Raw genomic sequence first — 27,490 nt, forward strand, 5'->3', positions numbered from 1 at the left:
TAGCAAAGGCCACAGTGCTTCTGAATAAGTCACATCCCCTAATAGAGATAAAGAAGTGACAGTCCCTGCTTATGACCACAGAGTGAACTAGTGCCAGGGCTGGGAATCGAACCAAGCAGCTTTGCTAAGCCAGTGTTTCTGGCTTTATTCTCTTCCTTTCTCTCCCCATCACTTTTTCTATAGACTCTGAAACAAATGTAAAAGTTGAAATTCAATTCAGGTTGTATTTCTGAAAAAAATCTGACCAAACTGCATTACAAAGAGATTTGGTCTGCAGCCTGTGAGCATTATTGGGTTATGTAGCTATGATCAGCAATCATTTTGGTATTTAAACAAAAGAGGAAACATTTTTCTATGTCATAAGGAATGTTTCTGAGACCATAACATCGTATTAGGGCAAAATAGGGTTGGCGACAAAGTCTGTTTGATTGGATGTGTGATCTGCCAGTTCCTGACGAAAGGAAGGAGAAAGGCATGAGCATTAGAGTTAAGAATCAGCCAGAACTTCTTTCTTTTAATACTTCTCTATAAAATTGCTCTCTGTAGCTTCAGCAGTGGAATTCATTACTGGGGATAAGAACAGTGACTAGTTTAAAAAAGCTTTTCACTAACAGGACCTTATTCACTATGGACTGTTTTCACTCACTGCTTTCATGTTTGAAGTTTTCTGACTCTGTGTACAGTGAATAATATATTATTATAATAGCTGGTATTTAAGGAGTGGTCAAAGGCAACAGAAACATCCATATTGCTGATTTTTTACGTACACACATTAAAAGATAATCTCTACACAAAATGCCCATAGGATTTTATTAGTCTCTCTCTGTTTCTTTTTTTAATAGAGTATTTGTTTTATGGTTGCATTTTTGAAAACTGTTTGCTAGTCAAGCATTTTAGACTAAGCATGAGTCAAAGAAAGCCTCTTTTTTATAACTCAATCTTTCAAAGCTCGCTGTAAATGCAAATAGTGAAAAGAGATGCCCCAGTGTTAAGATGCTGATATTTGTATAATATAGAAAATGTCAGTGTAATATGTGTGAAATCACTTTTTCACAAGCCATTTTGTAAGCTCTTCACAGAAAGGAAAATTTTCCCAAGTACAAACGTGTAAATTGTAAGCAAAATCAAGACATGTGAAAGAGAGAGAAAGAGAGGGAAAAAAAAGCAAAATCAATCACAGTAATCACAATTACAGGTACCTACTTTTATTGCTTCAAAGCTTTTTTGCTCAAGGTTTTTTAGTTGAACAAAGAAATTGAACTAAAGTGCTTTTATATCAACTCTGCATTCTGCAAACTGAAAACAGGTAGGCCTGTGTCAAGATTTTTCTGGGCTCTGACTACTAGCCCTTTTGGCAAACATTAAACTTCGTTTTAAGCTCTGATTAAATATTTGCTAAGGATGAAGGGCCTGATTCTTTTCTTATGCTATTTTCCCACAAAGTAACTTCTCTGAACTCAGACAATTTACTCCTGACTAGAAGTAAGAGGAGAGCAGAATCAGGACGTATGGCACAATATCAAAAGCTCTATTAGATCTCTCAATAAAACAAACGCATCTTTTGAAGTTGTTTAGCTATTTCTAGAGCAAAGCAAAAAACTTCAGAGAGAACACTGATTACTGGGCAGAAAAGAATTCCTTTTTCACTCTTCTCCCTGCCCTTCCATCCTCTTCCTCTTTTCCCCATTTGACTTTTCTTTTGTTAAAATTTTGCCTAAGGAACCTTTAAAGACAGGTCTACAGTACAAACTTTTGCAGTACAGCGTAGTAATTTTGGTTAGGGGTGTTGTTTTTTTTACAACATTTCTATATAGGCACAACATTCGGCATAGATTCAGCTGTACTGAAAAAAAAAGAAATGATTTTGCTGATACAGCTTCTTTCATTCAGGGAGCTAGTAAAACCCTAACTGCTAAAAACATTTTTTTGGCATGACAAGCTGTATCTGTATCAGTGGGATTTGCCAGTGTAGCTGTAGCTGTAAAGTGTAGGGTTGGCCAACAATTTCACTCTCCAAAGTAGCCCTGTTGAAATGCACTCACTTTGAACTTATTTGGCCTCCATATGCTGAAGAAAGAATGGTTGTAGCACACTAAATTCACAAGACTAAAACAAGCCTTATAATGATTAAATTCAACTCCCTAAACATAATTTAGGCAACTCCCCAGCTTGAGTTGTGTAACTTAATCTCATCTGTTAAAAATATAGCTATACTAGATGAAAAACCCAGGGCTCTGGCTCCGGCTCTGCTACCATCTCTTTCATGATAATGTTTTCGTGAAATGATTATTTTAATATGCCTTAATTTCCCCATATGTATAGTAAGTATCATACGATATGTCTCAGTCCTATAGAGGTCCAGGAGCTTGAGTACAGGCTATTTTGACATCTTGCTACATAAAAGGTATGAACAGTATTGTTAATATCAGATTAAAAGGCCTGTCTGGCCATTTTGTACATCTGAAACTGTAGCACCACTTACTGGTTTTGCTGGAGAAATCCCATCCAGCAAACCAAAACAATGTTGTCTAGCTTCTGTTATCATAAAAACTATTTCTAGAGAGCTGGAAAGATGTACTCCATCCTTCCACTGTATGCTGTAGCCCAAAGGATCAAAGATAAGGATTATAATGGTTATGTTCAAGCAGAGGATTTGTTGATTGGGATTTATCCTTTTAAATATGTGTAAGTCATAGAAAGCGTTGCAGTCAGAAATATTGACTTCATTGATCTCTGCCAAGAGCAGAAGAAACCCATGTGAGCTGAAGTGGAAAGGCTGTGTGAGATGCTTATAATAAAGATGTTATCTAATAAATAAGATATTGCTTTATTCCTAACCCAGGAAAAGGAAAATTAGAAATTCAAATTGTAAGTACACTGGTCAGTTCATGCCAAGTGTTAAGTGTGGCAGCATTAGTCTTCCATGATCAATATTCAGGATTAGGGTCTTGTGTTGCTGTTTCTGGTCAAATGAGTTAGATGCACAGTTCCTAGTTCTGTATTGTTATAGGTTTTACAGGGAGAACATCTGAATGAATCAACTTTGGGAGTATAATGAACTGTAAATGCAGAGAACATCACCTTCATCACTCAGGATAAAGTGAATGGTGTGTAAGTCAAGATATTGCCTTTGGAAACGCCTAAAATCCCCTGTCTGGTTAGCTGAGATTGCAGAGGCTGACAAGGGAAGCCAGTGGGGGTAAAGGTGTTCAACATAAGTGGAGAGTGAATTCTCGCAAGTGGGGCCGTCCCTTAAGACCTGTTGGGAAGTCTGAATATGTCAGCTTACTTGAGCAAACAAACAAACAAAAAATCCTAGAGGAACAATAGAATTGCTGCTGCAGACACAATAGCCAGCTGCTGAGCTTCCCAACAGACAGGGACAGACATGGCCTGCAAGGACATTATTTTGGAGTGGGATGTTTTATTATTGGATCTGAGTCCTTCCCCCCAACTGAAGCAGTATCCACTTAAGGGACTACAGATAAAAAGTAGAGGAGAGAGGGAACTATCCCAAAATATCTCTCCTGCTTTTGCAGAGACTGTCACAGAACAGGAGGGTTACAAACTGTAACCCCCCTGGCCAATATCCATTTTCTGCTTTACTAGGGATAAAGCTGTCCTGACCAGCTTGGCTAAGGAAGTACCCACCGCACATCTACAAATGGTCCTCTCCTTTAAAAACACCAACTTCTGTGCTGTAGGCAGTACATCCTCAGTCATCCCCCTGCCTTAAACTTTTGAACCCTGTTAGCAGAGGCGCAGTGGGCAGAGTAAGGCGGGGGTCCTTACCCCCGTGGAAAAAAAAAAAAAAGAAAAAAGAAAAAAAAACAGATCTGAAGAATTCTCGAGGGGACAATTGAGCACTATCAAACACAACTGCAGTAATACTTTACTGTCGGCTGCAGATATTGAGCCCTCATTGCAGTAATTGTCACGGTGACAGAGCTGGGAACACTTGCTGTAATTAGGACAGTTGTTTTGTCATGTGTAACGATCTGAAGAGAAGCAAGGAAAAGAGGCGAATGAGCACTAATCTGCGATAGCGTAGCGAAGGAGAACCACGCACACACACACAAAATACGGCACGGCTGCTAATATATTGTAAATTCAGATGAGTAGGCATTTTGAGAAGGTGAAGAAAGAAATGTTAAAACAATACATCTATTCAGGGGGATTTATGCTCTCTTAGCTATCTGACTGTATCTGGAATAGTAAGTGCAGATGTTTTTCTACAGAAATGTTTTGAAGGTGAACCTAGTGATTTCTCACAAAAATCTTCAACAAAAAAATATAGATAACGATATACTTTTATATGCATAGGTATATAGTGTGTATGTGTATATATATATGTGTGTGTGTGTAGAGAAAGATATATAAGAAATTACATTTTAAGCAACTCTGAGTTGCATGTGTGTTCCTCCAGTATGCTGTGGCTGCAGTTTAAAAATTTGCAGCGTGAAATTAAGAAAGCCAGATACTCAAGCTCATTGGATGTTTATCACTCCAACTATTTTAATTTCTCTCAAGTAATCATTTCAGCCTCCTGCTTTTTTTCCACGTAGACTAGGATTAAAAATAAACACTACCTTTCTGTACTGTGCTTCAAAATATCTTCTGTTCTGAGTATTTATTGGCTGTTATGCTTGAGTTTTACCTGATGGAAAACACTTCCCACGTGTCACTCAGCTCTTGGGAATGTGGTTTCATGGTGCCACCATAACCCCAGAGCTGCGAGGCGTCGCGGGCTTCTGTGCGAGGACAGCCTCCGTGACCTCCTTGCGGTCGGGAGTTTGAGGGCTGACTGGGGACTGTGTATGCTACGTAGATTTATGAAGAAACTGGTTGAGGAGTCCAAGCATTAAGCATCCAAAATAGGACAGAATTGTGGACTTCTACAAAATTTAGATCATTTTGAAACAAGTCACCTCTGAGTCAGACAAACTGCCTCTCCTTGCACTCCTAATCAGGTAATATTCCTGTATCAATCACATAATTTGCTTTAAAAATCCCCAAGATGCTGTTGGGAAGTTGAAGGAGGAATTGATTCATTTGGTAATCGCGACCCTTATCTGCTGAGAACCTTGTCTCTGCAGATTGCTGGTGCTGTATGGGGTGCATTTACATAACTCCAGGACTATTCAAATAAGTATCACATCTGATAGTGGTCACAAATAGTATTGTAATTTTTGCTGGTTGAAAATTTCCCATATAAACCATTTTTCAATTAGAACCTGGATTTTCATCTAAAATTATTTTTTTCTGCTTTCCACAACAAATTAGACGTTTTCTACCACAGCTGGAAATATCTTACACCAAATAATACTTGCTATTTAGTATTCATTTTAGTGCTTAGCTAAATTTAGTATTCATATTTTTAGTTAATTTTTTAGTTTTCCAGTTTTCACTATTCAGTGAGAACTTTCCTTCACTACTGAAGCCTATCACAGTCTCATCATCAACTTTAGTAGAGCCAAGAATTCACTTTTAATGTTCTACTACATGGAATCATTCATTTAAGAATCGTAAATGTCCCTTACAGGCTATCAACCTGTAACCTGTATTTTGGAAAGGTTAAAGGGAGGGCTCGGGGAACAACAGACCGCTCTGATGTTGAGTCCGAGTGAAACAATATAATGGTTAACTCAGAACACTATTAACAAAGAATTAGAGGGTAAAATGTAATTAATGACACTCAGCAAGGTTTCAAGGAATATAAGTCTTGTCAAGTAAACACGCTTTCTTTTTTGACAGGATTACAGGTCTGCTTGAAAAAAATAACTGGGCTGATAAAATATACTTAGATTTCTCCAGGACACTTGACTTAGTCCACATGATATTTTGACTCTTGTTAGGTATTTAAACATGTATTAGGCGTTGTTAATAGGAGATATCAATTAAATACTTGGTCTTTCAAAATTATGTAGTTTATATAATAAATTTACCAATGATCCAAATAATGATGTAAAATATATCTGATAAAGACTACAAGGTAACACAAAATTTGATGGAGCAGTGAATAATGAGAAGAACAACTTGCTAAGTAAGAGCAAAACGAATCTGCAGGTTAACAGGTTTCAGTCCAACAGAATTCATTTTAATACAATCAAATATGAAGAAAATCATGTGGGGAAAAAAGAATATAGATTATAGATATGGGTTATTTCTACTGTGTCTTGAAATAGATGTACAGATAGGCAGTCATCTCAACTAAGTTGCTAGTGCAACTTCTTTCCACTGCAAAAAGAAAAAAAAATCAAACAGGAAAAAGAAAAAATCAGGCAGCTCTAGTGTCCTGCATCGGTAGCTGAGCCTTGCCAGCAGTCCGGCAAGGGAAGGGAATTGACAAAATAGTTCATTAACAGCAATGTTCCCCTTGCTGGGGGAATTGAATAGCTGCATGAGAAACTTTAAAGCCTCCTTTGTGTATCCAAACAGAAACATGGCTCAAAGAAACAAGCATCTACAGCATGTCTGAGTCCTGTGAACTCCAGGCTATTTGTGGATTGGCTTTGAGAGAAGTTGCTCTTGATTTAGGAGTACATCCTAATATACCAGAGGACTGGGGAGACGGGCAAGGGAGAAAATAGTGAGGAGAGTTTGCCTGGCAACAAAGACGTAGCAATTTGCTCCAATGTTGTTGTGAAAAGAAGATGCTTTTGTGAGTAGAAAGACATGTGATAAGTGCAGCATGAAAGCTTTGCAAAAGTAATTGTTCTCCTGAACTCAGCTGTGCTCTGCTCCGACTCTGCCTGGTCAAGGTCTAAAACTAGGAGCTCTGCTAGAAGTCTAGCATTTTGCAAAGCAACTTAAAGAGACTTCTCTCCCAGAAAACACATCCTCTGCCTGTATCCACAGTAACTGCAATTACATTGAAGCCTTTGGTTTTTGTATTGGGAAAGCGTATGCAGCAGAGAGGAGAGGCCAGCTTTGCGCAGATGCCTATTCTACAAGTTTTAAAATAATGACTTCAGCGAAGCCGGCTGGTATGATTGGTAAAGGTAGTTAGTCCATGGCTCCGTTTCCCAGCTGCACTGTAATGTCAAGACTTGCTGTTAGTATCGCTCTACATTTCAGGCACATTTTTGATCACAGTGCCTGAACCTGCCATATTGAACCCTGCCAGTCAATGCTGATTCATTTTTTTTTATTGGCTTCCCATGCTAATGTGAGAGTGACAGTGAATCTATAGCATTTATTAGTCATCTCAGACGACCCTGATCCTTGCCTAAAGAAAGTTCATGCCAGCACCCACTCTGACTGTTACCCACTGCCCCCTTTGCCTGTTTGTCCACCACTGCGGTTTGTCAAATCGCTAACTTTGAGATAAGAACTGTCTTCAATTTACTCACCCTGTGGCTAGGATAGAGGTTCTGATTCTAGCTATATTGAATACCAATTACAATTTTCTTCCTCAACTTCTAAGTTTTTTCTGTGGAGTCTTGCAGCAGTTGTATTTTATAGTTTTTATGGGCTTTTTAAACCATTTCTCCAGCTGTATTTCTAATACTTCTGCCACTACAGTGCTTAGACACTGGTAATCGGCAATCCTGTTCTTATTAAGGAGTGGATTTTCCTTCAACTATGATTAACCAATGATGTTCGTTATGATTTAAATTCTTCTGTCAAGTATATCACTGTAGGATAGAGTAGTTTGCTGAATTTAAAGAAGACAGTTGTGTAAATGAATGAGATGTTTTCTTAAAATAACTATTTATACATGTAAATCTCTCTGGATCTTCTAAACACTTCGCATTTCTCCTTCTAACTCATGCAATGGCATCTCTCTCTGTCATGCATGTCACTTATAACCAGGCTGTAAAATCCAAAGAGCAGAGGGCATGTCTCTTTTCCTTGTGTGCAATTCCACGTAGTGACTGGAAGGATAAGGAAGAAAAAGGATTTTTCTGCCATGGACATAGTAAATTAGAAAGGCTTCTCCCTAACAGAAAATAAATTTGAGATACCTTGTTTATTTTGAAAAAGCTAAGTTAGCTTTTAGAAAATGAAATTCTTTTTTGATTGAAAGTACAGTTTCATCCCAAACAAATATTATTGTGTGATAATATTGCTGGAAATTTCTGTTTTTCAATTTCTGCTTTGCAGTATGAGTTCAGTGTAGATTTGGGGGTGAATTACAGTGTTCCAATGAAAATTTGCAACACAAAATAGTAAGTTCACTTGGCATTTGCTGCACTTTTAAATGAATAAATCTTTTCATTGATTTTTTTCAGAGATCACAAATGAAAAAAAATTAAACTCATGTCTAGTAGCAACTATCAAATCTTCTTCTAAGTTGACGTCTAAATTAAGTGAAAGAGGTAGGAACACTTGTAACTGTAAAGTACTAAATTGTTCATGCAAACAAAACAACTAGGAAAACAGCTAGTAAGAACAGCTAATATTTGTACCCTTCACTTATCTACTTTTAGTATATGAAAATTGTACCTTGCATTGTCTGTCTTTTAAATTTATTTTTCCAGATTGCAAGTAAAGTAAATTAAGAATCAGCTGTACAAAGCAAATGCTATATATGCAGCTTACCTATTTAAATCTGCCTATTTAAAACCTCTAAGTTTCTGTGAATATATATTTAGCTTTTTGCCTTTCATGGAAATTATTAAATGTATTGAGAGAGAAGACGTAAGTCTGGAGGTTGAAACATGTCCTTCTCAACGAGAAAGTTGAGGAGATAAGTGTCCAAGCTGGCTTGTACCTGCTGACTCGGATTGCAAAGAGCTGCTGCCCTAACCATGCAGAAACATCTGAAGAATGGACAAATTACTGCTCCCACTCTTTCATAACGCTGCTGGCTTTATAAATAATATTTCTGTGGCCCCTGCCCCATAAGACACAAATGACCCATCTCTTGCTTGCAAGAACAATCAATTAACATACTGTGCTTAATCAGGATACTGGCAGGTTTGGTTTTAGTTGTGCGTTTTCATCAGAAAGACACTCTGATTCCTATATGCACTGAAGCTGCAAAGCTAATTTTTGAAGGATCATGATTGAAACTTATTTTAGCTTTATATTTTTCTTCCTATCGTGAAGAGTGGTAGAAACAAATGAGCTTGACTCACCATTCAATTATGTTAATTTATAGCTCTGTAGCCCCAGCAGCTACACTGACATATAAATGATGAAGCAGAGCATGTGATCAGATCCCTATTACAACAAAAAAAAATGTTAAGCCAAGGGTGAGTGAAAATTTTGGAGACAAACTGTGCATTTATTGAGATATTCAGTTTTTCTATATACCCAAAACGTATTAGGTCAAAATAATTCGTTGTGACTTTTTCTGGATTTAACACTGAATTTTCATTTTGGAAAAAGCTTTGACATTGTTTGTTGCTATTAAAAAAAAAAAAAAAGAAAAATAAAAAGAAAGAAAAAGGCAAAATAACCCTAATCTGTACATTTAACTTCAGGTCAACAGAAAATTGATACAGACCAAAGTGGATACTGTTTTTCCATTTTTGTGAGCATAATAGCATCCAAAATGGATGATGATGATGATAATTTTGACACTGAATGAAAAATGTGCATAACTCTACTGAGATCATATTCATAACTCCTATCACTGGCTTCAGTGAAGCTGCATCATGACTAGATTTGGCCTGGAATTATCAAACTGTTAATCCCAGTCATATAAAGGAGATAACAGATGCTGTAACAAGGGAGCTGTCTTTAGGACAGAGCCAATTTTCTGTCTTGGTGCCATGATTTTTCTTTAGGTTCTTCATGAATATAAAAGTGTTTGTGGGCAAGCCGGGGGGGGGTGTGGAGGGGTCAAGAGGAAACAGCTGAAGTGGCTCATGGTCCGGAGAGCCCGGCGAGCAGAGCCGTCGCCTGGGTATCTTGTAGCGATGCACGGCTTAGGTCACCTATGATTTATTATGCTGGATTCATTTCCCCCTGCAAAATCCTGCCTGGGCATCTGCGCTGCTGCTGGGGAAGCACACGCGCTCGCAGGCATCGCGGGGGCTAAGGCAGGGCTTTCGAAAGCGTGATCCACACGCACGCACGCACGCACGTGCTGCTGCATTTCCAAGGACTAGAACTTTGTCACTTTATCTTTAGTCCTCTTGTCTCTGAGCTAGTGAGCAGAACTAACGTAATCTTAAAGCTTGTTTGCTCTGGGACTTAAGTTTTTCTTTCAAGTGATAAAAATCTCTTTTTTCTAGCTCCAGTGAAAACAGAGATTTCAGAAAGTTGTAAGGCCAGCCAAGTGTGCTGAAGTAGACTCTGGCTCCTACTCACTTACTGGCATTTTTCGACTATATTGGAACCTGTTATATTAAAATGGAGTCCTGAGGGCATTGGAAGCTACAGTATGTATCTTTGGGGAGGAGATTTGGCAACTTTGAATTCTCAGGCAGGATTTACAAAAGCTACAATAAACCAAAGGAAAGCTCATTAAAAACATGCTGAATTTTTCTTGTTCACAGTAACGCTTTTCTCAGTCTGCTGATGTTTTAAATACCATCAGCAAAGTGAATTTTGTAGCCAGGGAGAGAAACAAATAGCCAAGGGACAGGTTAGACATGGAAACGATCACATACAGTGTGTGATTGTGTTTCTACAAGTATTCAAGTGCACACACAACTACCTGTTTTGCATATAACTCAATAAATGTTCATGTTTATAAAATGTACTATTACACGTTTTTCACGTGTGCCACGTCATGTGCACAACATCTTTATATGGAAGAAATTTATTTTATGCAACACACTTTTCTGTTGAGCAGTACTTGAGGATGCAGATATTGTTAGACCAAGAGTATTGTTCTGGAACTAGAAAACTGACTTTCACCACCTTCTGGTAAATAACAGAGAGAAAGGTGAGGCGTGCCAGAAAATGAATGTGCATTTTCAATGTGAGTTTCCAGTTTCCCGAGTTGCTCCAAACTAAAACCTTACCTCTTCACATGCAGCTCGATGACTTCATTTGTGCGGGGCAGTCCATTTTTGTCCTGGTTGCTGTCTCTGGTGGTAATACAACCGCAGGGAGCTGTGTGGTGGGGCTGAGTGGCCTTGGAGGACAGCAAGTTCTCACCACTCAGCGGCTGATCTTAGCTGCCCCCCTGACTGAAGAGCTGTGCAAGCCGCTGCCTCTTCCTTTCACAGCAAATGGGCACAATTTCAAAGCTACTGGCTTTGATATCCCCTCTTTAGGCAGGTAAATAGAAATGAGGTGAGCGTCAGGAAGTCTGACTATCTGTAACTTCTGCTGGCCATTGTCCATAGGTCCCAAGAGGACATAGGAGGCTCTAACCAAGAAAAACAGAGGTCAGCAGTTTTTCTCAGATATCTAGAAAATACATATTTTTTTTCTAATCCGCCCTGAACCTAATATCTGATGATGCATCTAATAAAGCCTATAGGTAGTATTTTATGAAGCTATAGTTCCCTCCCAAATTCGCCTGGGATCATTTTTGTCTTTGAAAAACAGCTCATCATTAGGAATCAAAGATGTTTGATATACAAAATAATTTCCCAAATTAGGGTTTGTCAAATTTAGGTTTGCAAATCTCTCTGCCTTTTTTTTTTTTTTTTTTTTCCTCTCCCCTTTAGGTTGATGATACCTTGCAACCAGAGGCAAAATAAAATTGTTCCGCCCTTTCCCCTCCTTCTGTCCCTCCCTCCTCCTTTCGTTATCTTACCCCTCTGCCCGACAGTAGCTCAGCTCCCTCAGCACCCCCATCAGAGCCGTACCCGCAGGGCAGCCGTGTTATCCTTAGCACATCCGGCAAAGGCTTCATTAAATTGCAGCTACCTTTGCAGCACACGCCGGACACTCACGGCAGTCCCCAGGGCTTGTGACAGGGCAAGAACGCCAGTCGTGGCACAGAGCAAGAGGGGAATGCGAATGGCTCTCCCTCCTTCAAGTGCCAGCAAACAGTTAACGGTTTAATACTTTACAAAAAAGTCAAGACAGACTTGTGATTCTTGATGTTAATGAAGGTGTCACACATTGTCTAGAGAAAGTTGTGCCTGGCAATCTTCCTTTTTTCGGATGCCTACACCACTGACATTTCATCTCGCATTCAAAGAGCACTACCTTAATGAAATGCATAATTAACATATTCTAATTGTGCTGAGCGCTGTGATGATTTTGACAGAACTCACTTTCCATGTCTAATTTGATGCTAATTTAATCTGTTCCTCTCCCGCTGACATGACCTTTCTTGATTGAGTTTCACTGAGGAAATTTTTTGATGGATTGATTTATCAGCACTGCGGAGACAACAAAGGCTCAGGGTGCACGACAGAAAATGGAAGAGGAATGGCCCTCCAACGCCTGCACGCTCTGAACTTTCTGGCTGCAGTGTCCTCTTTCCAGAGACTGCTTGTCTGATCTACTGATGGAATTCAAGAAATGTGACATCTGCGTGTGGGTTTGATCTCTGTGATAAATACAGTAAATATCTTATTGTGCTGGTGAATCCCTTGAAAGGAAAACTTCGGTTCCCTCTGTTGTTCTGTAGGAAACATCGTAGGCCACCGAGTCGCTAAACAACGTGAGCAAGGGCAGGCTGTCGGTGAGCGTCCTCTCTACGGCTGGTGCTCAGCTTTTTGGACCTCTTTTAATGAATCAGGTTATTACTGGCTATGAACTAAATGAAAAGTGCAGTGAAATGGGGATGTAAAATATATTGTGAAATGGAATCAGCTTACTAGGTTTCTTCATCAGACTTCTGATTTTTGCTCCTGGGGGTGTGTATGTGTACTTAATATCCAGTATGTCCATTTTATAACATATGTGCATGACTATATACACATTATATGCATGGACATGTATCAATATTTTAATTATTATATATGTGATTATATCCTCATGCAGACATTGAGAGTGAATGTTTAATTATTTTCCTAACATTGTGAAATATTTCCTATATAGCTCACAGTGCAGAAAGTGAGCTCATGGCTGTATGTAAACAGGTGTGCAGTAAATCTGATGTGGAAATACTGGCTTTTTCTGTTGCTCCACAAAACTCCTTGTCTGTATCAGGTGGCCTGGATCTATTGCTTCATAGCGTGACAGCTTCTTCCGACTCTTCACAGTATACCTAACTTATTATACAGGGTTGTCTGTCAGGAAAAAAAAAATCCTTCCTGCCCCTCGCAGTGATCTCTTTTATACCCTGAAGCAAGAGATTTGAGTTATCTTTGCATGTTACGCTACAGCTGTTGCTGGTCAGCTTACTGAGGTCCTTGCATTAGCATGTGTATTTTTACTGCTTTGGAAAAAGTAGAGATATCATCTCATTTTAAAGAGAGTTCATAATAAACTTTAATTGACAACATTGTTGAAATGATTATTATAAACACTAGTCACATAAATTCTTAATTTTTTGTTTTAATGTTTCGTTTTGCTGCATATTTCTTTTACAGAGTTAAGACATGCATATTCACTGTCTTTAGGAGCTGATGGAATAGTTTAGTCTAAAAAAGGACTTGTTGATAAAAATCGCAGATTGTTTCTTACCAATGTTTGAGCTGCACTGAGCAAACAATAGACGCTTAAAGAGCAGAGGAAAGCAAAACCAGAAGCCAAAGGGAATTGGTGATTCTAGGACTATGAAGCTTACGTTCATTGCAATTTCATGTCAACATGCAACCGTATAGATTTTTATGTAGCCAGTGATCTGAGAATCGGACTGACTTCTGGTTCAAGAATGGTTCATGTTCAGTGAACTTCTGCAAAAAGACGTAAAGCAACCACAGCACCAAATGGTAGCAGCAGCCCCCCGGCTACGCCCTAGAGGCTCGGAGAAGGACAGAATCGGTGGTGTCCTGTTGTACGCCTCGGAGGCTGGGGTGGGATAGTGGCAATGCGCAGGTGGAGCTCTGACTGCAGCTAGAGGGGCTTCAGCCACGTCTGCTGGGCAGTCTGCATCCCTGCGAGCGGAGAGGACTCAGGAACAGAGCTGAGCCGCCAGCCCAAGACTCAGAGCCCTTCTTGCCTTGGAAGAGGCTTATGCAAACTCCATTTCAGTTCATCTTTGCCAGAGGAAGGGCCAATGCTGATTAGCTTGCAGATCCGCTGTTCTGAAGGAGGAAAAAAAAAAAAAAAAAAAAAAAAAAAGCCCTGAAAAATTTGGCACTTGTGTATACATTCTGGCTAAGTCTGTTGGGCAGCTGCTTACCAAAATGTGTAAACCACGTTATAACTGTGAAACTATGAGTCATTCGCTGTTATTTACCATTGATACTGGCAGGCAGCCTGATCTGTTAGAGTAATTATGTTTCTGTCTCTACCAGTGAGATCAAAAGTACTGAAATTCCAAGTAATAGGACTACAACTGTATTAGTAGGGCAAAACTCTGAGCATCTGGATTGGAGAAAAAGATATTGAGTGCACAGAGTTACAAGAGATCAAAGAGGCAACTAAATCTAATAAAACAGTAATAATTGGTAAGCTCCACTTCCAACATATGGAACATCAGAATTTGGTATTAAAATGTTATTTCTTAAGAACTTTTAAAAAATTGGAACAGATAGTTTGAGGACATATGGGGCTTTTGTGGATTCTCAGTATTTCTGAAAATAAATCAGGTGCCTTCATCCATATTTAGGAGACTAATTAAAGAGCAATTTTCTAAAAAAAACAAAGCATGTCATCCTGAAAAAATCGTACTTGCAAGTTTTCATCTGTGGTCACCTGGGTCCTTCTGGTTATTTTACTGATGAAACCAATTGGAAAGAAGGGGAGTGGAATTGAGTTTGCAGCTCTGCCTGTTCATCAAATGCTCTTTTTCATTAGAATAGTTCACTTCAATAAAATCCTGGGCACTTTTGATAAGACAGTATTCAAGGAACAAAGCTGTTAGGAAATGACTTGCTCATAAGTTTCAGAAATAATTTTTGGCCTTAGAATATTACTTGGTGTTTTTCATTGTCACTCGAAAATGAAAACGTAGCATTTCAATTGTAACCCATTAGAAATGTAGCCAGGCACATTGTTCTTTGCAGTTGATCTACAAATTGCACCAGAATACTTCTGTGAACTTTTGATCTGCCAGTACTCATGGGAGAAAAAAACAACAACATTCCAAGAAAATGCCCATTCATTTGAATGATTGAATATTCAAGAAGAAGGTTTTTCTTATCAAGGTTTCTACAGAAGGAAAGTGAAAATTAGTAAATTGTGTTCAGTATAAATAGAACTTGACTACTGTAAGGAAAGTTTTGAGCTCTGAATGCTTTGCAGATGGGCGCGTCTTATTGCAAAGTGGCTGATAGAAAGGTTTGGAAAGCGGAAAGGAAAAATTTAAGATGTAGCTATAAATAGATGCATTGAGTCAATCTGTCATAACTGCATCCATATTTTGGTATCTCTGTTGTTCAGATTTGTATCTGATAGAACTATAAGAACTTTGATTTACATATGTGGAAAAGCTATTTGATATCAGCGTATAGGCCTTGCATAATGTCATGGCTTATGAGAGAAAGAGTTTGGAAAGACACCCTTGTAGCTAGATTAAATGCTGGTTAAAATAGAAACAGTGGGACCATGGTGCTATTTGTGTTAGTATTTAGGTATTGTCTGGTTTTCAGTTGGCTCTCTGACATCTTAGGAATGATAGTTATGACTCATATAACCTCAATTCTTGCTTTAAGAGAAGATCATAGAGAAATATTTCTACACAGTAGCCTTAAGGGATATATTGTAAAGCAGAATTTGTATATTCTTTACAGGACAGTGGTTTCCTATCAGGTGACAGGGTTGTTCTTCTTTTTTCCAAAAATGAAAAACATTTGGAAAAAAAATCATTTTGGCCTTGAATCTATTCAAATCTGCCTTTTATTTTGAGTAATTTGAAGGATTAACTGACAGTTCTTTGTTCATGTCAGAGAAAGAGTAACACTAGTGAGATGGGATTGTGTGATCTATGCATTTGGACTTAAATTAAGAATTCAACCCCACACCTATAAAAATGAGCTGTATTTCTACATTCTCCATAGCCCCTAAACTTCAAAAGCAATGGAAGCAGCTGTCTGTATCTGTGAGTGTTGTCACTGTCCCCAAGAATTTCTAGAAACCCACAACTATATATATATATATATGTATAAAATATATATATTAGATTCCACTCCCAACTGTGGAATCAAAAACAAAGCGAACAAACAAACAAACAAACAAAAAAAAAAAAAAAAAAAAAAAACTTGCAGCACTAAAATCTCTGAAACAAGTCTTTTTTTCCAAGGAAATATTATTGAGGTGCTGAACAACATTTGATCACTCGCAACCCTTTCAACTGACGTTCTATTATTCACATGTCTCTTTCATTATGCAACAGATGGTGAGTCCTGTCGCTGATTTTTTTTCTTCAGATTCACAAAACTTCAATGGGTTGTAATATGACCCTAAAAATGAGTAGAAAAAGAAAATGCTTGTTAGGGTTTTATCTTTGATAATAAACCATTGACAGAGAATAACAGCTGACCCCCTATAAAACAAAAAAGACACATTTGCCTTATTTTATGAAGAGCATTTGTCTAAAGCATTTGACTGAGCTGCAAAGTGTGGCCTTCAGCTGAAATGAAAGATGGTCCTTCTGTTGCTACACAAAGCCATATTTGCTGCTGCAAAGTGCAAAAGGATAGGATGACAAATTGATAGTATGTCAGAAGTGTAAGAAACTTGTATTCATCTTCACAAACATCTGCATATTTGTGAAGATTCTAAACCAGAAATATTTCATTTAGAGGCTTCATTTGGCAAATCTAAGATCACCATCATGTTGAGGTCTAAACATTGCTAGAAATGTCTTCTAATTCAGTCCTGATATCTGCTTCATGGCCACTTGTTAATAGACAGTTCACAGCTCTGAAAGACTGGGGGGGGCTATGTCTTAGAGTAATTAAAAGCTATGCTCCATATGCTTTTGATGGCTTTTGATCTCATCCTAGACTAACTAGACCAAGAATTATTATGCTGTGAATTATTAGATCAGTTATTTTGCAATAATAAGTAAAATAATAATAATGCTTGTATGTTACCCCTCCTACTGACAGATTTTAAAGTCATTTTCAAGCATAGGGTTTAGTCTGGCAAACACCTGCATATCTGATTAACCTAAGCATACAATCGGTCATTCTATAGCTGGGCAAACAGCACTTCACCTACTCATATGATGGGATGTGCTACTGAAATGTAGCCTAGTGGGGTAAAAAATAATAAGTGATCATTTGGGGGCCAAATGGGAGTTATCCGTGCCTTTTAACTTCTAGGAATCTAATCTGGGTTCTTGAATTAGGTGCCTAGGCTCTTGATGCAACCAGGAGAGCAACATATAAACCTTCTCAAGGCTATTCAGAGCACTCCTAGTAAGAACCACTTTTTTTCCATTGGCTGTAGAGGGAACCTAGATTGCTTAATACTTAGAGTAACATTAGTATTTAGAGCCAATCTGTAGAAAAATTGTAGTTAAGATGTGAGCATTCGGCTACTTATCTTATGTTTTTATTATTAATATTATTATTTATTATTATTATTATTATTACAGAATAGTTGATCTGTAAATCATTTCTTCCTTTGTACCTTATTCTGTAGGATGATAAGAGCTGCAGGTAGACTTCAATAGCAGTTCAAATTTAGGTTCTTCTCTTGAAAAAAAGAGGCATGCACATACTCAGATTGAGCTGTTTGTTTTTTAAATACAACTGCTTGATGAATCGAGCCAAACCAAGACCTGAATGGCCTGTTCTAACTGTATCTGCATGCTTTAAGGCATAAGCTAATTGATACTACAATAATATACTTTTGTAGTAAAGAAAAGTTGACAGATCAGATATTCAGCTGCTATAAGTCAGCAGAAAGCTTTTCTTTTTTAACCACCTAAGAATCTCATTAAATATACATATTTTTGGCAGAACTGGCTCTTTAGACACTATTATAAGTTGGTCTTTCACATTTTTGTAAAAAAAAGTCTTTCAGGCTCTGCCTCTTCGAGTTAGGCAAGCACGAAAGAATCGACATGAGTCTAGCTAAACAAAAAAAAAAAAATCAGCCCTCGTGCCTGCTTCTTGCCAAGAACAGTGCCCTAGAAGTAGAGCACTGCTGTGTTTACTGGCCCTTTCATAACACTGTCAGTATCGAGGAGTTGGTAAATAGAGAACTCATCCAGGAGGCTGTCAAATTCTTCTGCACTGCTGCACACCCCAAGATGATATGCTAACTCCTCTACCATTTTGCCAGTAAGCTGGAGTTTAGAGGCTGGGTCAAAAACGAATGACACTTTTCCAGTAGGCTGTCCTTCAGGGGAAATGATTTTATTTTCTTATTTTTTCTCAGTGCAGACATGAAAATGGAACTATAGGGTATTTTTAATATAGAACAGTTACATATTTATCAAGTACCCTAAGATTTCTTCATATCATCACCCCCAACTCATTGCTATTTCCCAGTCACACTTAAATATTTCTGACTCATACATCCTAAACTGTTTGCATACATTCTTGAACCAAGCTACTGCTATTAGTATTACAACAGCTGCCTAGAAAGCTTAAAAATGAACTAGTCCTTGCCCTAAAGAGCTTTAAGCCCAAATAGACAAAGCAGACAGAGAGTGGGCAGAGGACCAGGAGCTCAAGTGATTTGCCAGGGGCACACTAGAAATTGGTCGTGGGATGAAGAAGAGGACCTGAAACTTCTCGGTCGTGGGTGGATACTTGCTCCCCATACCACAAGGCTTCTTTAGCAGCTGGTGCTCTTTATTTTGAAGATTGCTGCAAGACTTCAACTACGATTTCTTTTTAGAGATTAAGTGCAGAAGGCACACATCTAAATTTTGTCCCATAACTATTTGCAAAGTAGATCCAAATTCCAAGTCATGTTTTGTCCCCTGTGCTTTTATACAATAAATGGAGAATTTTTGTCATATTACAAGAAAATCGTACATATCCTTTATTCCAAGAATATTTGAATCCTGCTAGGTATTTTTCTATGTTCAAGCTTGATCACTTGACTATTTTGGGTGTAATGCTTCAGGATGGGCACATTATATCCGGTCAATGTACTGGACAGTTGAACAAATTTTAAAATATATTTTGCAGGAAAGAAAACACATAAAGCACTGTTTTGGTTTCCTGCCTGAAGTCTGCTCACTGATTCTCTCATCCCACATGTCAGGGAATGTAGTGATGTACATCGTGAGTGACTGTGAATCATTTCCACTCATTCTTAAAAAAAAAAATAGGAAAAAAGAGGGACATGTATTGTATCAGCCCAGGTGAATCTGACATTTCTGCAGATGTGCAATAACATAATCTGTTTCTTTTCCTGAGTTCCTCTACAACTGCAGGCTTTGTTGGCATGATTAGCCTCCTTGGTAGCATCCTCCAGAGGGAATTCTACAGAGATGAAATACAAAAACTGCTTTAAAATGATAAGTCACAAATAGGATCTGCCACTAGGCATTATAAACAAAACTAGACACAAGAGACTCATAAAAAAATTAAAGTATAAAGTAACAGAGAAAAACCCACTTCTTCCTGACTACGTCTCATTTGCACACCTGATTTGTTTGCACAGCTTCCAGGATAATGCGTACACAAAGGGAATAAAAAAGCAGTCAAATGACCAACACAATGGTCATTGATTTAGGCATTAATTTTGCAAAATTTTCATTGCCACTGAATGGCAATCGGAGTGTAACTATGTGCCCAAACTGAGGTTAAGCAGGTTCTGTAATAGTTTCTATGCAACAGTAAATTTAACATAAAGATTCTCCCTTTTTCTCTCCCATCTTCCCCTCCTATAACTCTGTCTCTGAAAAATTCTTATGTTTGAGGACAATCCAGTCCAACTTACTACGTGCTCTAGCCTACTCAAGCAGAAAGCTCTAATATTCCCATATATTTTTTGGAGTAAATCTTCTCTCAGTTAAATTCTTCACTGTTTTCATTGCTAAGACAACTTACAATTCCTCACGCCTTTCTTTCACAGTGGAAGGATATTTAAAGTTTTGTTCCCCAGGTTTTAACCTCATCTGACTTACCACCGGTCTCTCAATACAAGAGATGTCATTTATTGTATCTCCCAAATTACAGACATTCAGCAGTCCCACTTTTTACATTTATACTCTGATGGAAATCATTTGCAACTGAGTGGTGTTTATACCAAAGGAATGAATCCTGCTGCTTTTCATTTTCTTGCCTGCTATTGCCATTTCCTAGTTCATTGAAAAAAATAACAAATGGGGTGATTAGCAGCCCAATGCCTTGCAGCAAAATGCAAGCCATGAGCATATAAAGATGGTTGTGATGAGGTTTAGAAAGTTTCGGACTATCTAGAGTTGGCCCACAGATATTCCTGATGAGTCATACTTATTTCACATAAATGTAAATTCACATAAATTTCACATACTTATTTCACAAAAATTAGAAACAGAGAGATTTCTAGAAGAAGAGCCACTACTGGGTGATAGGAGTGAACACCAGTCCCAAAGGTCTAGCAGGCCTTGGAAGATTTAACTTGCATGTTCAACCCATTCAACTGGGAGTCTCATGATAAAAGTTAAAACTTATAAGGTTAAGTGTGAGGTACTTCTAACTAAGTTTTAAATTTCAAGTCTGGATGCTATTCCTTGACAAGGCCTATGTCAGTCAAATGAATGTCTCAGCTGATGTTCAGCCTTGAATTTTGGATCCCCATTTTCACTGTACTGACACTAAAAGAAAAGGCCAAACTGCAGTGATTAACATCGTGATGATCTGGAAAACAATGTGAATGCTTTGTGAAAAATACCAAGATTTTACACACACTCACTTTGCTTCTCCTCTGTGTGAAACCAACACCAGTAAAAAAAAACCTTGGCATTGGCACGGGAAGAGTAAGAGCAGGAAACAGCCTAGTAGTTAAATTCAGGAGAGTCACACTCACACTCGCTGGACAGTTCTTTTGTTTGACCTGAGATTTGTTAACCAATGAAAATGTCATCAAGGGGCAACAGACACATTTCCAACAAACATTTTTTTTCTTACAGAGAAATATGGTAGCAGTGAACCCAGTTCACTGCTATCAGAAATTAGGTTCCTGACCAAAATAATTTGGAGAAAGGCTTGTCATATTTGTAACAAATATTTAAGGGCAGATTCAGTAACATGTCTGTGAGACATCTGGAGCTTGATGCACAGGAATCATTACATAAGTCTCACTTAAAAAAATATTACTTGAAAGGCTTTGTGAAACTGAGTGTTGGATACTTCAACCTAGTTCAGGGACCTATTGTAAAATATAGGCTGGATAAATATGAACAAGCTTGAGTTCTTGGCCTCTAGTGAGTGCTCCACAGCAAAGGTAAACTTGCAGGCTGTTTCTACTGCTAGCCAGCACATTCTTCTCTGTGCACGGAAATTCAGGCCTTAGACCTAAAGAATCACATTTATAGTCTCTATTACCTTGTGTGTGTGTGTGTGTGTGTGTGACTTATTTAAGAATTGCGTCATGGTTTCATTATGCCATTAAGATTAGATATTGATCTCAGGGCAGTTATTTGACACTAGCCTCCATCCTCCACTCAGCTGAGTATGTCTTGGTCTGGAGAACGTGCAATGGCTGTAGCTACTGACAGGAATTGTCAGGCATTCAGCTGTGTCTAGACAACTGTATTTCTGTCCATAATTAAGCCACTGGATTTTTTTTCACTTTTGTGTGTGTGTGTGTGTGTGTGTGTGTGTGTCAGATTGTTATGCCACACACAAATATATTTGGTAAAGCATCCTTCTTCTTACCAGTCAGGTATGACCAAGTTTGTCTTTTGGAATTATTCTGTGAAGATTTAGGCATTGATTGTCATCTTACTTGAACTAGAAGCAACAGAAAAAATCTCTCACTTCATTCCTTAAGGGAAAAGCATTTACTTCTCCAAAGGCAGAGAAATCAGTTCATGTAGGATATGTCAATTAGGAGTGGACAGCATCATGGAATATCATTTCCAAGGTAACCCCTAAAGTACTAAAGTTAATTAGGCCTGTGGTATTAAACAAGTACTAAGACAACTGATAATTTAATTTTAAAACTCTCCTACAACATATTAGAAAAAAAAAAGCACAGAAGAATATATTAATAGACCAACTGTGGTTTTATTTGGAGATAACCTGGGCAATTCATTTTCAAGAATTCATCTAAGAATCGTTTAAGATGTTTTTGATTAAATTTACCATGCTGGCCTTTGCTTTCCTTTCCTTCTCCCCAGACAGTCACTTATGGTACCACTATGGTAATCATTGTGCTAAGAGGATATGTGCAGATGTGTTATGTAAGTCCATGGAATAGCAGAAAAATGGAAGGAAATATTCTGTAGAAACCTTTGGTCCGTTCTGTGCAAGTGTAATTCTTGTAACATAACTTGCAGTTTGGACTGCGAAAGGCATGTGAGAGTTCACAGTGTTCGTACAATACTAAACCTGTCTCCTACTATGATTCTGTAAGCTGACCTTAGGAGACCAAAAGTAAGAATACCATTTCAGGGCCAAGCAGAAATGGCATTTTCTTACTGAGATTCAAATCTCAAGTCCTCCTGAGATGCACTGCAAGCAGCAAGACATGTTTCCACTGCAGTTCTAGAGAGAACTGTGGCTAAGTGTGCACATGATTAGGCATTTGCAGGAGGAATAACATGTTGGGTTGGGTGTCTCAAGGGCAGACAATTAAATAGAGAGAGGAGCTCCAGCAGAGCAGGAGAGTATCTCAGATACTGCACACATGAAATCTAACTCTCTACCACCTTCTACTTCAGACTTGTTCTTGTCATTTGGCCACTGTAAGTTGGAGGCAGTCATGCAAACAATTTTCATTAACGTAGAATCAGGCTCCCCATCACAGTGATTTCTGGACATTCTCATATCATGCCATGCTGTAGAGGATTACTGTCTGGATACAGAATATAAGAGCATTCCACTTAGCATTGAGAAAAACAAGTCTAATTGGCTTCTGCTGTGCTTTAATAACTAAAGAACAACAAAGGCATTTAGTCATTCATATCATTTCCTGTTTTTTAAAGGATTTTAAATGTGACTCAGTGATTAACATTAAAAAATAGGTACGATACAGTCATAAGAACTACATCATTTTTTAAATTATATTTTAACAGGTATAGGTTCAACGGTGTTGACATTCATGAGGGGTCCTTCATTTCCTGGAAAGTAACATAATGAAATACCCAGTTTCATGGCTTCATCATCTTTGTATGCATTTCCACAGTAACTGTGGAAGACCATGAATAGACTGGTGTTGCCCATAATTTTATCCTAGCCTAGTCTAAGGAGTGGTATTCATCATAAATAGAATCAAAGGGAAATGTTTCTCCTTTCTCTCACACACAAAAATTAACATTGAAGTTGACTTTCCTGTTCTGTGTTTAGTCTTTAGTTTTAACCAGGAATCTACTGTGGACTTGAGAACTCCTTCCTCAGTGAAAGTCTCACCAGAGCTACACATTCTTGTATAAACCTTTTAGGTTTGATTAACTGATATTTTATGAACACCCAAACCCATAATAACAAGCCTCTGTCTTTGTGTCTATGATTGACATGTATGTAAAACCTTCACAACCCTAGCTGGAGATTGCCATGAACCAGGAAGCTGGATTTAACATGTTTCAGTTCCTATCTTACGAGGCTTGACCAGAGCCTCAAAGACTAAATATAAAGTAAAAACCCACCCCCAATTTCCCTAAGGTTCAAAGATGACGATGATCTGCTTTCAATCCTGCGTCCTATTTAAAATGATTTGAAAATGCAGAGCTATTGACAGAGGAAAGACTTGCAGAGCCCCAGGGGCTCCCAAGAAACCAGGGGCAGCAAACAGGAAGAGTGGGGACAACTGGCAGTCCATCCTTGGACAGCTGGCAGCTGCCTGTGGAGAGGAGACCTGCTGCCAGGCACAGGTAGGCACTAGGAAAAGGGAACGGGGAGCTTTCAGAGCAAAGCAAGTAATAAACTCTTGTAGCATAAGGATCTGAGCTACCTGGAAATGGCTCTGCGGAGGGGGGTGAACTCAGGAACCATTTCTGCCTGCCTCCTTTCCCCGTGTCCCTCTGCCATGTCCTAGCATGCTGTACCCCTTAGTGGTGGCCACTGCACACAGACAGCAGTTGGCCATTCAGGGGCTGCTTCTCATGGGAGAGGCCCATGTGTGATGTCTAATAGAGGGTTTTGCCCACGAGCAGGTCCTTTGAGGCTCAACCCTTAGCAAAATGCCTATAAGCAGATGATGGAAGCAAAACAAGCTGATTCTTAAAGTGTCATGCAAACATAGCTTGTGAGTTTTTTGTTCCCATGTATTATAAATTTCACATCAGGCTTTTGGTGTGACTGATGTTAAAATGCAAAATGAAACTTCTGGAATTGCTGAGTATCATCTTCTGTTCCTTGAACTTGGATATTGGGGGGAGAGGACAGAAAAATCTTCCCTTCTTCCATTCTTTGTCACTTCTTCAATTCAGTTTGACTACTCTGATACATTTTTGCAGAACCCATCACAGTAATTTTAGGCAGTGATTCAACAGACTATCATAACACATACAATAAAGTACAGACACATTAAGTAAAAGTTCTGATTTTATATGGTTTCTATTGTTTTGCATACTTCTCAAAGATTGACCCTTGCAGATCTGGGCCTAAAAAAAGGTATTTCGTGAGAGAAGGAGCTCACGAATGGTGTAAGATGTGTCATGGAAAGGCTGGCATCATATTTCTTCTGTGTGAAAAGGACAGCAAAAATCACTAAAATGGACTATAATAACTGATTCCACAGAGCTTAAAACTCCCTCAAGGCTAAAGCGTCTCGGGCCTTTCTGAAAAAAGGCATGTATTTCAAACTGGGAGGGGGAGGGAAAAAAAAAAGCCTGATCTTCTGCTGATGTGGCCTTGGCAATCGACTGAACCAACAAGGCTGTGTATTTGTAAAACAAGCTGCGCTAAGTATTTTTTCGGGCCTAGTGTTTAGAAACACACAGAGGGGGGAAAAAAATGAATAAATATGGAAATCAAATGTAAAAACTTCTTGCACTTGCAGCCGGCTTCCCGGAGGGAATTCTTTTCTGTGTTCTCTCCTCTTCCTCCGCTCAGCAGAATGACTGCCAGTCATTAAGCGGAGCCGCGAGGAGCTCACTGTACAGTAATTGAACACCAATGGGCCCACCCGCATTTGCATTCCCCACCTCTTGATTGGCAGCTGTACATGAAATGCCATATCAGTTGAAAGTATGTTGTGAGCTGGCACTAATGATCCAGTGGCTCCGGGGAAACCTGCCATATTGTAATTCGGCTATCAGGCATGAAAGAAATAATTCTAAGTGCCAGCAATGTGAAGCCGAATAAATGTTTCAGTGCTGCAGGTTGCCAAGGGTGACACTTCTGATTTAGTATAAACGAATGCCCTGTTGCCTTTGGGGTTGGGGGAGTTCGCATTGTATCTGAGATGTGTGTATAAAACATTAGTATTAGAAAATGGCTTCGGCACGGGATGGGAAACAGAGGCCTGGTCCCAGGCGGCGGGGGAATGTTTACAACTAATGACTGGATGAAAGGATTTTTCTACCTACTGTAATGACAGGCAAAATAGGATTTGCCTTCCCTGAGATGGAGAATAATGGCTATGTTAACTCTGCCTTTCCTTTTTCTTTCTCTCCCTAAATGAAATGCTCTTTTGTAAAGAAAATCACATCTATTTTCTTCGGGGCAGTGGAGGGAGGCGGCGGGTTTAACTCCTTGGGAGTGTTGGGTTCTTGGGTGGAGGGAGGCGGCTGGGGTTAGTAGATGGCCTCTCCAGGCGACCCCCTGTCACGTGTCATAGATTTAACACCATGAAAAGATTTGCCGATAGTTTTATACTCTCGTTTAATGTTAAAAATCTGGTGAGAGACGAAAGAAAAGGCTCCTGATGCCTTAAAAATATAATGCAGACACTTTAATATTTCAGCTGCTGTGCATTAGAGTGTCACAGAAGGTGAGACTGGAGGGACAGGTGCCTGCAGACACCTGAAAACTGGGAGACAACGGGTGTAAAAAAGCTTTTTCTTTCCTATTGTGACTGTATACACACAGCTGCAGGAATTGTAAATGTAGCTAATTAATTGCATCTGCAAGTAGGATGATAGTAATTCTGCAGGAACTGCCGATGCACGTAAGAAAACCTGACAGTAATTTCTTATTTTTTTTAATAACAGTGTTCTAGAATATTTTGGAGAGAAGTTTATAAACGCATAGGAACAGTTTGTACCTCTTTTCTTTCTGTCAGTTCACAGATATGGCATATTCTTAATATTGTTATCCACACCCCGTTTGCCTTGCAAAATGGAAATATTTTCAAACTTGATTTACTTTTATTAACCCTGTCTTTAACTTTGGAAGGGTTATCTTAAAGCATAGCTGGCAGAAAGAAAACACAATGATGCACAAAATGAATCTATACCTTAAAGTTCCAGCTACATAGCAAGTGAAAAAGAAAATCTGAAAATAGTTAATTCAGATCAGTAACAGTTAAGCTTCTGCTTTGCTGAGACCTCAACCTTTTCTAAGTTGCTTCATTGCTTCCTTGAATTCTTAATGTGTCCGTTTATTGTCTTCTGTTATTTACTTTTGTAGTAAGTTCTTTTGCAGCTGATCCCATCTTTCCATTTTATGTAGCACCTAGCATAGTGGGATCTTTCTCACTGCCTGGTGTTTCATTGCAAGGTGTTAAGGTAGCAAAGTTGGTGAGCTGGTGATAATGATGAACAGTAGATCATGCAGGCATCAATTCTCACAGATAAAACAAAATCTGGACCCACAGCAGTGGATCCCTAGACACCATCAGAGATGTTCTCTCTTCCCATGTGTGTCAGTGGAAATCAAAGGTATTCGGTATCACTCAGGATCTGATCCTCACTATTTTGTTGAGGCTTTTATTGTTGTTATGATGCCCCATGATGAGACACCGTCTGTAATTTGTGGTCAGCAGGGATGTGGGAAGAAAAATAATAAATTACAAGCACAAAATGCTTTAAGATGAATGAACTACCTGAGAAGGAATGTGTGTCAGCCTGCAATTTATGAGGATAAAGCATTAGAGCTGACAATCTATTATCAGAGATCAGATGAAGCCTAAAATTTTGGATATAGATTTGAATAGCCCCAAAGAGAGGCAGCAGATGGATTGGTAGGCTGGTATTCAGGGATTTTTCTTGGCCCCTTGTGGAAAAAAAAAAGATTCCTTTCAAAACATGGCTCTTGATTTGGTTTCAGATGTCAATCACTTCAAATCTTCAAGACTGTTTGGAGAAAGTATTTTGGTTCAGCTGCATCTCAACATAATGAGCCTTTCAGAAGTGTCTGTTCAGACAGTGACTATTATTCCTGCTATTTCTACGCTGTCCTGCATCATCTGTATCTGCACAGATGAGTCTAGAGAAAGGCTATGTGTACTCACAGCCCTCACACAACTGTGGCACATTCATATCCAGCGCAGATTTCCTGCTGTGTTTTCAGGACAACCT

At 38.8% G+C, this 27,490-nt stretch overlaps 1 protein-coding gene across 3 annotated transcripts in view; it reads left to right on the forward strand.

Annotated features, from left to right (window-relative positions):
• Positions 1 to 27,490, forward strand: part of TSHZ2 (teashirt zinc finger homeobox 2) — a 222,473-nt gene that overhangs the window by 167,599 nt on the left and 27,384 nt on the right. The window contains exon 3 of one of the 3 annotated variants that reach the window (XM_062589288.1): positions 12,238 to 13,294. The exons of the other annotated variants lie outside the window; for them this stretch is intronic. The gene's annotated coding sequence lies outside the window, so the exon portion shown is untranslated. Of the gene's footprint in view, positions 1 to 12,237; positions 13,295 to 27,490 lie in introns of those variants that run through there. 3 annotated transcript variants of the gene reach the window in all.

The sequence above is a fragment of the Rhea pennata genome, chromosome 16 (genome assembly GCF_028389875.1).
Source record: "Rhea pennata isolate bPtePen1 chromosome 16, bPtePen1.pri, whole genome shotgun sequence".
NCBI lineage: Eukaryota > Metazoa > Chordata > Aves > Rheiformes > Rheidae > Rhea > Rhea pennata.